At 45.1% G+C, this 11946-nt stretch overlaps 1 pseudogene; it reads right to left on the bottom strand.

Moving 5' to 3' along the window:
* Positions 1–9703: 9703 nt before the first annotated feature.
* LOC138671781 (CWF19-like protein 2) lies at positions 9704–11686 on the bottom strand (annotated as a pseudogene).
* Between the last annotated feature and the right edge of the window lie 260 nt (positions 11687–11946).

The following is an 11946-nucleotide window of genomic DNA, read 5'->3' as shown; positions in this document are numbered from 1 at the left end:
AAATGACTCTCTCTGTAAGTCTCAAGTGTGTGCTGTCGTGGCGAGGAGAAAACACCGGATTACGTACCGGTAATGCTCTTTTATAGAGCCACGACAGCACCCCTTCACTTCCCTCCCTAATAATTATTCTTTCATAGATGCACTGATCAGGGTGAATGGTTCTTGTAGTTAGCTATACTTATGTTCACTAAAGATAAACGATAAAATTGGATTGCCTACCAATACTGGTGAGCGGTTCCTCAATCTCTGTAACCCAACTGTGGGAGCGAGGGGGACTGCCCCTTTTATTCTCTCCATAGGGTTTCCTGTACGTAAGGGGCGGATCCCCTCTCAGGTGTGTGGTCGTGGCTCTATAAAAGAGCATTACCGGTACGTAATCCGGTGTTTCCCTTATTACTTATTTATGGTCCCCCGAGGTGATATCACTAATACAAAAATAAGCAATAGCTACTGAACATATACTAAGTAGGTTAAAAAAAATTACATATTTGAAATTAATTTATTACACTACTAAATGAATTATTTGTATATTATGCATTAAAGATGGTTTTATGCACCTGTTAGACAGGGGTAATATTTAGTGGGGTCTTACCCTTAAGATCTTTATTTATATGGTTATAATCTTCCCAGGTAATTTAATCTCTGTACATTTGAAATTCTAAATCATAGCAAATAGACATAAAAAAGCACAAATAGAATAATTGGGTGCAAACGAAACCGTGCAAAAAACAGGCAGAAAGGCAATGATGAATGTGGGCCAAACTGGTAAATTGTAACGTGACTGATATTGCAAAGTGAAAAAACAGATGTTGGTCTTGCGTCAGCCTGTGATAATAATATAAGAATTGGGCATTTTTAAAACAAATGCCAAAAATTAGACCACTCCGTTTATTAGTGATGATTCTATATTTCTTGTCAAATATAATCTGACAGGTGCCGCACTCCTAAAAAAAAAAAAACCAAAAAATAAACATTATAAAGTTTGTAAGTCCCCCCCCCCCCCACACCTTGATCTCCTCTACAATATCGGACCATCTGTGAGAGCCGGTGCCCCTCTCCGTCCTCACATTTATTTGGATTTAATTGTGAGATTCCCAATTTAGTTCGTTGGCAGCCTCTTCTTTTAGGTAGTGATATTCCCACCTTGTTACTGTGTAATGTAATTCCTATTGTTTTTTATCTATATGACCGATCATACTATTCCCAAAAATGCTATTCCCACCTCTTATAGATCTCAAGTATAAAGTATAGATTTCACTTTTTACTAACTGTATAAAAGACACAATATTGTAAACTTTTTAAAGGCTTCATTGATCAAGCACGAGTCAGACACGGGACATTTCAGAATGATGGAGCAGTGCAATTCATTACAATAATATACCACGATCTGTATTTAATAATAAAGACCATTATAATTCTTACAGAATAATAGAACGTTATTGTACAAGTATAGCTTTTAGCAGTCGTATAAGCCACAGCGTCAGCCGCATGGACTGTAGCATCGGCAGAGTCTTTTTTTGGGGGGCAGCAAGGTCCCTCGTGTGAAACCTAATGATGGGGAACGTAACGGTTGAATCACACGGCGTGGTGAGAACAGCCCAAGAGGTGTAGACACTCTCTGGTTGGGTCATCAATTGTCATTTTTAATCTGTCTAAAATCTTTCTATAGTAGAATTACCCACGATGAAGGACGGTGTATATTTAACTCTGCCACTATCCGCATAAATGTATCCCACCCCCGAGGTAAATTCCTGTTACATCCTGGACTTAAATATATTTTAATATGATTTCAATTTTCAAAGTTTCTGTAACACTTGTATGTGTTTGGGAAAGTCACTGCTACCAACATTACAGCTCGTCTTGTAATATAGTGAGACTTGTGTAACTAAAAGGTGCGACTGTTGATCCTAGTTGGTTTCTATTTCTTCAATCCGATCATCTGCTGATGGGAACAAGTGGATCACAGTAATGTACAGTAGTGTATGTGCATCTTTTATAGATTTTGTGCCCGTATTTACTATGTACAAGTCTGTAGTGTGTAAACAGACATGTGAATATTTTGTTGTATTGTATATAATGTGAATATACATGTAAATCAGCTTGTTTATATGGGTGGGGATTGATGGTGGGGGCCCAGACAAGTCCTGTACAGGGGCCCTTCACTGTCACTGTCCCCTATTTTAAAAGTGTAGATTCTGTGCTGAATTTTGTGCGTCTGCTGGATTTTCTCTAATATCTCTTCTGCGTATTCTATCAGCTAGTGACCTCAGTGATTACCAACCGTTTTACAGCACCACTTGCTGCCATTGCTCTATTTAAGGAGACTGATGGATTTTTCTACAATTTTTTTAATCCACCATTCTTAGTCACAGAGGACTCTGGTTGATTCAGTACACGTCTTATTCGTGTGTCTGCAGAATTTAGCACTGTTTTAGAATGATAATTTTTTTTCAATTGTTGGTTTTTTAATCTATGCAGCTGCATGATTTGCGGCTGCCAGACAGCTTGAGTACATGTGGGTATTGCCTGTTTGCTAGGCAATCCCCACATGTATTCAAGCTGCCTAGCCGTTGCAAATTCTGCAGCTGAGTCAACACAAACTAAATCTCCGAGCATGCTGAAATACTCAGACCACCCGAGCGTGCTCAGAGAAACTCGAGCAACGAGCATACCTGCTCATCACTAGTCTTCAGGCGTCCCCACCCAACACACGGTACTGCTTCTGGTGGCAGCGGGTGTTCACCGGTTTTGCCCACTGAGCCCCTAGTCAGTTCAATTGTGGAGTAGAAGAGTAGAGCTCTCTGCAAAATTCCACTTGGCGCGTGTCTCTGAGCAGCTGCCATCACCTCCATGGCTGCTCTGCAATGCTCTGTCCGGCGTGCGCTCCTCTGTGTGCTGGCCGATACTTGAACGTCTGCTGCAATGCTCGGCACGCATCTCCCTGCGCACCCATCGATATAGGCGAGTCTCTCACACTGCTGCCCTGTCTCTGCGTGCTGCGGCCTATCGCTCTCCTCACTGCATCTGCGGTCCGCAGCCATTCAGCACTCTGGCAGGAAGCCCCTTGCAGTTCTCGTGCAACCCCTTTTAACCTTCCCCTGGCTACGCTCCCTTCACCCAGGTTACTAGCTCCCTCCAGCAACAGGAGGCTCAGCCGAAGCAGTTCCGGAACTGGCGCTACAGCAGCACGTGCAGCCCTGTCCTCTCTTCTACACATGCCAAAGCAAAGACCTTGAACTTCACCTTCTACAATATGTTAGCCATGAAAATGCTGCTTTCCGCATGGTGGATACAGACGGTTTCCAAAAGCTGATGGCCGTCACAGTTCCACATTACCAGTTGCCCAGTCACCATTACTTCAACAATGTACCTGCGCTACACCAGTATGTTGCAGACATCTCCCTTTAACTGAAAAAAAATGTCTGCCAGGGTGCATTTCACCACTGACATCTGAACGAGCCACCATGGGCAGGGGTGTTGCATCTCACTGACTGGGCACAGCGTGACTGTGGTTCCTGCAGGGGCAGGTGGGGAAGGGACTGCTGCACAAGTGTTGAAATCTCCAAGGCTTGAGGGACAAAGTTCTGTATCTAAAGGTACCATCACACTAAGCGACACTGCAGCGATTCCGACAACGATCCGGATCGCTGCAGCGTCGCTGTTTGGTCGCTGGAGAGCTGTCACACAGACAGCACTACAGCGACCAACGATGCCGGTAACCAGGGTAAATATCAGGTTACTAAGCGCAGGGCCGTGCTTAGTAACCCGATGTTTACCCTGGTTACCATCGTTAAAGTAAAAAAAACAACCACTACATACTTACCTACCGCTGTCTGTCCTCGGCGCTCTGCTTCTCTGCTCTGGCTGTGAGCGCAGCGGCCGGAAAGCAGAGCGGTGACGTCACCGCTGTGCTTTCCGGCTGCCCGGCACTCACAGCGGTAGGCAAGTATGTAGTGGTTGTTTTTTTACTTTAACGATGGTAACCAGGGTAAACACCGGGTTACTAAGCGCGGCCCTGCGCTTAGTAACCTGATGTTTACCCTGGTTACCAGCGAAGACATCGCTGGATCGGTTTCACACGCCAATTCAGCGAGGTCAGCGGGAGAGCCAGCGACGAAATAAAGTTCTGGCCTTTCTTCCCCGACCAGCGACATCACAGCAGGGGCCTGATCGCTGCTGCCTGTCACACTGGACGATATCGCTAGCCAGGGCGCTGCAACGTCACGGATCGCTAGCGATATCGTCTAGTGTGACTGTACCTTAACACTTCGTCCACTGCTTTTGCCTCCTCCTCCACTAGGGACTCCACTCACGCGCCCTCATCCTCTCCCTTAATGAGACACATGTTCCAGCAGTGCAGAGAGAATCTCTCCCAACTCCATACTGGGCAGCCATGGCTCAGGCAGTGTTCAAATTAGTATGCCTTGGAGATCGAAGTCACAAAGTATAATAGTTGTGGACAGCTATTCCAGCGGAGTTTGAGCAATGGCTGTCTCCACTGAGCCTGTAGCCAGTGAAGGCAGTGTGTGATAACTGTGTGAACCTGATGGTGGCCCTATGCTTCGGCAACCTCACACATGTGCCTTGCATGGCTCATGTCCTCCACTTGGAGGTACAGCAATTTCTCTGCCACTATCCTGACCTGGATGTGCTGCTGGAGAAAGCAGCCACTGTGTGCTCACTTCCGACGATCACACCCCTACAGAGGTATTTCGGCCAACTGGTTAACTAGTTGATGTGACGCAAAAGCACGGAGCAGGGGTTAACAATTATTTATTTTTATCAATAACCGCACAGGGAGCAAAAGCAAATAAACAGATAAAGGGTGCGGGGTAAATGGAGGAAAGTCATTCAGAATGGCAGTCTATATATTCCACTTGGCACGACTGTACGTTTCTTCTCTTGAGTCAGATGGTTGGTCGGCTGCCAGCTGAGGCCGATGTGGAGTTCTTCCAGCTTTCCTGCCTGAAAAGTCTGCCTCACTTCTGGTGGCAGCAAGCAGTCATAAGTCTTACCCACTGAGCCCCTAGTCCTTTATGCTGCAGCTCAGCAAAGTGGTGCTCACCGCAATCCTCCACTAGGTGTGCTTTCCTCTGCACGCCCACCGAAACCTCGCTGTACCCGGCCGTGATCGCTACTTTGTGGCCTATCTTCCCCTGCAACCTGGCGCCAGTCCTCTGACTCCTCTCTGGTGGAAACCCCCTTTTCCCACGCAAACCCTTTTATGCCTCCCTGGCTCACCATGCCCCTTCTACACAGGTTAAGCATTTGCTCCGTCTCCAACCTCCTTCGCCCTGCAACAGTAGGTTCGGCCCGAGCAGTTCTGGAAACTGCCCTGTCAGCACCCACAGCTCGGTCTTCTCTTCTACACGTTTCAGTGACTGTGGCAGCAGCATTGAGCTCTGGAGGAGTATTTCATTTTGTGTAGCCTGGGCCAATGCAGTATGGACGTGGAGCAATTCACCCTTGCAGGGTTGGCACAGATGAAGGACCTCTGCACCCTTCTATACAGTTTTGAAAAGGCTATTAAGATGGTTGGCACTCATGATGCCATCATCAGCATCACTATTCCGGTCACTTACATGCTGGAGCACACTTTGAACAGTTTGAGGGAGGAGAAAGTGGTCCCAGAGGAAGAGGAGGAAGCAGAGGAGGATGTGGAAAGTATAACAATATATCTACGTTCTGGACAGTCATAGCACATGAGGATGCCGTGGGAGTGTGGACTATAGCGATATGGGGGGGGGGGGGGCTCGTGGTACCAGACAATCTGTTAGTGAAGTTGCAGGAGCCAAGGAACAAATTGAGGAGGAACAGGTGATGGGCATGCAACAGTCAGGAGATGGATAATGATCCCTTCTCTGATATCCATGGTTTATGGAAGGGGACAGAAGGCAAGCGTGTGTGTTACTCTTCCATGAGATCCAAGTACATGGTGTGTTGGTGGCAGTCCAATACCTAGTGCAGCAAGAAGGCAATCATCTGCAACATGATGCTCGTATTGTTAGGATTAGATATAGTGCTGACTACTGGGTTGCCACTGTTAGATCCACAGTACAAAAGTAAATTCTGCCACATGCCCACCCTCCCTGTGCATTCTGGAGTACTGAGACGTACTTGTAGACCATCTTAAGTGTGGTGGTGAGGCACAGTGCATCACAGTTCTAGACTTCCAATCCTCAGAACGTTGAGTTGCCGACTCAAAAACATTAGCAGCAGCAGTGTAAATGGCAGAAGCAATTTCTGTGATTAGTTTCACTTTTTTTTTTTTACACCATCGTATGCACCAGCAGAAGGGTACAAGTCTGACACATAGCGATCAACTGGAGCAGATGGTGTAGGAGTATCTAGAGATCAACATCAATGCCATTCTCCAGGGAGGTTTTGGACCCTTTTGCATTTTGGTCTTCAAAAATGGAAGTGTCCTGACCTTGCCTGTCACACCTTTTTGGAGGATTTGTCATGCCCAGCAGCTAGCGTTCGCTCAGAACTTTCATAAAGATGAACAAGTCATTGCTCTCATATTGACTGGGCAGACTAGGCAATGGTGTAGTTTTTAGTGTCATGCACTTATCTCACTTTATTGCAGTCTGTGACAATTGTTGGCTTCTGTGGCTGCTGCTACTGCGCCACTTATTGCAACAATCAGAAGGTGTCTCCCGTTGTTACTTTAAAAAATTAAATATATTTTTAAAGCATGCAATATTCCTTTTTTCCCTTCTCCTTTTGCTTCCTCCAGAGTCACAACGAGCTAAATCTTTGGTAATTGGAGACTTATTTGGGTCTCCTTGTTGTGTGGTGTCTGTAGTGGAAGGGGGTGTCAAAGCCCCATTATAAGATTTTCATTCTGGGGAAATTGATGCAACTTTAGTAGTGTGCCAATAATTTTTTGAACTGTGACGACTCCAAATTTGGTCTCCATCTGGTGGGTTGCCTGTAGTGGAAGTGGTCTCGGAGCACCAGGCCTACAACTGTCACTCAGCTACCTCTTGCTGATCAATTTGTAAGCTAGAAATGCTGGACCAAGCCCTGTCCCATGCATTCATGCTGCATAATTATACTATTTGCACTCTGGGTCAATTGATGCAATTTTTCCTGGTGTCTGACCCTAATTTGAGTGGTTTTGGCAGCTTTTGGGCCCATCTTAAGGTGTGGTCTATGCGTTTTTGGGTTAACCTCCCATTTAATTCAATGGGTTTTGGATGCGTTTGGTGAACATCAGAATGTTCGCCAATCGTAACTGAACCTTAAAAAGGTTCGCTCCTCTCTTCTCCACAATGCACAAGCTGTGAAGGCTTTGTGACCAGAAGAGGCCAGTGGTTGAGTACTAGCACCAACACACCCATCATTACTCTGGTCAGCCTCTGCAAATAGATGTCTAACATTTGTTTGGTTCTCTAAGACTTTGAAGACAGCACAAAGATGTTGAGTGGCGATCATGCCATAGTCAGCGCAACCATCTTGCTTCTATGCCTACTTAAACAGTCGCTGCTCTAATTAAAAAAAGAAGTCTAGCACTCATCTTCAGCAAACGTGGAATAGATTTATTTTTAGCACTTGAAACGTTTCAGTCCAAAGGGACTTTCATCAGTCACGTGCAAATGATAGCCAGTAGGGCTGTGTTTATGGGGAAAGAAACAGTACCCAATCAATGTACGAAGACGCCGCCACACTATAGGGCACAAAGGATAGGAGTAATATAACTTAGGCAGAGTGCTAGTATGGTGGGGCGATGACCACCTATAAAGTAAAAACACCTGCAGTCTGAGGATGATGGTAACAGGAGAAAGAGGCATGGCCTCCAGACACGGAATCCACCGCAAGATCCAGCCCCCAAGGCTCCGGGGCGGCCCCGACCAGATTGCCCTCATGTGCAGCGGGCATTTGCTTGTTAGTAAGAAGACATATCCAAACTGTTTGCCTTCATTTGTATGTCAAGGGTTAACCAATACATGTTTTGCAGTCCAGATTATGGTCATTGTATAACCTAGTGACCTGGAACATTACTAACTAGAGATCTAAACACTTAACCCATTACGATGGTTTGCACGTTATTGGTGGCAATATTAGGTTTGGTAACGAAAAACTAACCACAAGGTTACGAGCAAACGCTCCTCAGGAGAAACGCCGAGTCGCATGCAGGTGTCTTGTCTGAGAAGGTAAGGCCGCAAAACATGAAGTAGGTTGTCAAAGCCGGGAATGGAAAGACAAAGCAACAGACTTCACTGGGTATCTGCGAAGTTCATTATATAATTTTGAAAAATGACCATATGCCCCACGTAGCAACAGTAGAGGGTGAACCCATAGCCTCTTTTGCAGCTGTGGTTCCTCTTCAAGCATATGGTTGTGAACCCCAAAGCGACGTGATACAAGCCATGCCAACCACAATAACGCCTCATTGTCAGTAGACATATTTGTGACACTTAAGGAGTCCTAACACACCCCTAAGATGATATGTCTGTGGCAAACTTTTTAGGAACTCTTAACACATAATCACTAATGGCTCACACCTTTGCAAGTTTAAACCCTTTATTTAATGCCTTAACCCCTCATATGGACCTGGAAACCTTTGTGTGTGATACGTATGCACACAGACGATAAAAACGGACAGCACACGGATGGCCTACGTGAGCACACGGACAACTCCGGTACCGGAAATATCTGGACGTGTGGGACAGGCCTGAGTCTGTAGAAAACATCGGACTGCCCTCGGATGTCAGTAGATTGCAGACATTGAAGGACATCTCCACTATCTGGTTTTAAATTAGAGCAACAAACACCAAATATCACATATACAAAATGTATACAGATGGATAAATGTATGTATATTATGACTAGTCACACTTACAGTGCATGTGCAAAACATGTGAAGAAATCTCAATGTGCACGATTAAGTGTGGATATATCGAATAACAAATCAAATCATTACCACATACAAAGTGCAAGAGTGCCAAAAAAGTACTGGAGGAATTGGATATGGGGGTAATATACTTTAAGGGTCGCCAGGTCAAGTATTCAGCACACCAACATGTGTCTCGGTAAAACTTCCTTAGGGTTTTTTTCCAAAATGTGTGGTTACGGAACCAGGTGACCCTTAAAGGTATATTACCACCATTTCTAATTCCTCCAGTACGCTTCTCTTGCACTCTTGCACTTTGTGCATGATTAAGTGTGGATATATCAAACAAACAAGTCAAACTAGATGGGCAATTCCTGAAGGAAATACATGGTGCTTGAACAGCGCTGCCAGCTGTACAGCAGCACTTACTTATCACACACAGGACGGGGGGCACTTGCTTATCACACACAGGACGGGGGCTGCACTTATATACAGACATCCCCCTATATACAGACACCGTACATTTGCCTAGCTGCCAGCTTTGTAAGGTCAGTGCACCTGCGCTGTGGCTTTAATCCATGTCAGTTGGGGGGTCATGGAAAGGTAGTCATTAATTCCTATGGGAATTTTTTTTTTTTTTTTTTTTTTTTAAACTACAAATTGGAGCAACTCCTAAAATACATAGCACACCTGTCCCCACCGAGGGCAGCGAACGCTACCTTAGCGGAGTCTACGCCAAGCGGTTCGGGCCGCATTAATTGCGGAAAACGCGGAGAATAATAAAATAAGAAATCGTATTACAATATGTTGCTTGAACCTAGAGGGTTCAAGCACCATAATCATTACCACACACTTTTTTTTTCTTCAAACTCTGGGCTCCAGATCCAGCATGCCACCGATGATTTCCTTGCCAAAATAATGTGGGAACTTGTTATGGTCTTCGATAATGTGAGCAAAACCTCCTTGTAGTCCAAAATCCACTGAGAAATAAGGCAAGCCTTTTGGAACAGATCGCCCAACATCCTTTGTAGACAGGTCTATTAGCTTCTTATTCATAGACCATTCCTCGTCAGATTCCAGAATTGCTTTCTTGAAATAAATGGGTGCCATATCTCCCACCTCCTTCGCAGGGGAATACATTCATAGACCAGATGAAAGAGTTTTTTAAGTTTATGTTTGTTTCCAGAAAGACGCAGTCCAGTCAGTTATCGGCAAATAGCCTGACTAATGTTTTACGGAACATCTGAACTTCATTCCATACGTCTTCATCCAGAAGCGTCGCTGCAGTGTAGTGTTGTAAAGGAACGATCAGACAATGTCCCTCCGTGAGGGAAAGGTGGTTGGGAAGACACAAATATACCTTCACTCCTATAGCAATGATCAGGTGCTTTGGCAGCTCAGCATTATCGAAGCAAAATGGACATTTTTCCATTCTGACAGCCAGTCTCCGATGCTCGGCCATGGCTTGCCGCCTCTTTCCTCTTCCTCATTTGCTCGCTCTTTCTTTGCAGCTTTTGAGACAAACATATCGTCCAGGGTGTAGTAATCCTGGTCAGTCTTCTCTCTGAGCTTGGCTGCCATTCTCAGGTATAGCTTGTTCTGGTCTTCGGCTGTTCCCATCTTTTCTCTCTTGACCAGATCTTGAAGGCTCTGATGGTCGTCATCATGGAAGTAACGCACCCTCTCCTTGTCCACGTGTGTCTCAACCAGTTGTCTTTTTCGCCTTCCTCCCCGCAGCTCTGCAGGACCCGCCATGGAGTTTACTGGCCACGCTCTACCAGACAGGTCCGTTTTCACCAGCAGAACTTCTTGCTCTTCTCCAGCTTCGGATTTCTGGGATTTTTCTCTCCTTTCTCGTAGTCTTCCAGTCGATTTAGCTTTTGCTGACGAGCTTCTTCCAGTTGAGCTTTGAGTTTTGCAGCCATCTCAGTGTTCCCCATTATTTCCGCCTTTACAATCTTAGCACCAAGCTTTTTATTATTATTTATTTATATAGCACCATTAATTCCATGGTGCTGTACATGAGAAAAGGGGTTACATACAGGGCTATAGATATGGTTAACAGTAAACAAATTTACGATGACAGACTGGTACAGAGGGGAGAGGACCCTGTCCTTGCGGACTTACATTCTACGGGAATTATTAAAAGTGCTTGTTCTTTTGTCTACTCAGATCTACAGTCATCAGCTGGCAGCACAGCGCCGGGGTTTTAGATCAAGACGAAAGTCCACCATACACATAAGTTGGCTGTCGGGCAAGCAATGCTTAAGCCGATCATTCAACCCTACAGCCATCTCTGTAATCTCTACCATGCACAGGAGCGTTAATATTTCCGAGTGTTCCTGTGCTCTTTATAAGAAGGCTGCCGACAGACATCTCTGCCAGTGGCTGATCTATGGGAGAGCAAAGCGATCAGCATTCCGAAATCGGACATGTTCGATCGACATCTCCCCCATGACAATCAGTTGGCCAGGGTTCCCATACACATTAGACTGCTGGCCAAACCCATCGCTATTTTTTCTAGGGCAAGATGTAGTTTTCATTGGTACTATTGAAAGGTATTTGACACAAAAATGTCCTTTATTCCCTATATCCAATCACTCTCTCGCTTATGTCATCTGCACCTTAAAAACATCACCAGAATCTAACCTTTTCTTAACTTTAAAACTGCAAAAACTCTTACTGTCACTCATTTATCCTCATCTAAAATAATAAAAATTTCTCACTCACCCACAAAACTCTCCACAGTTGTTCACCACCCTAAATCTTCTCCCTCGTCTGTCTATCACCCTACCTGTGTCCACTGTTCTGCAACTGATCTACTGATCTAAAACCAACATCTTCCATAATTCGAACCTCCAACTCCAAAATTTTGTTTCCAAGACTTCTCACGCTGCACAAGTTTTCTGGAATGCACTACCCCAGACCACCCGATTAATACCTAGCCTCCACATTTTTAACCGTGCTTTAAAAACACATCTCTTTTGACAAGCTTATCACATTACTTGACTAATCTTAGAAGCTGAGGCCGATGTCGTCCTCGTCACATTAGAATTGGGCCACAATCTAGTGGAATTATAACGCATCGGGTATTCTAGAATATGCAT

This window comes from Ranitomeya imitator, chromosome 3 (assembly GCF_032444005.1).
Source record: "Ranitomeya imitator isolate aRanImi1 chromosome 3, aRanImi1.pri, whole genome shotgun sequence".
Classification (NCBI taxonomy): domain Eukaryota; kingdom Metazoa; phylum Chordata; class Amphibia; order Anura; family Dendrobatidae; genus Ranitomeya; species Ranitomeya imitator.
Note: the sequence above shows the minus strand (reverse complement) of the source record. Positions and strands in the feature narration are given on the sequence as shown.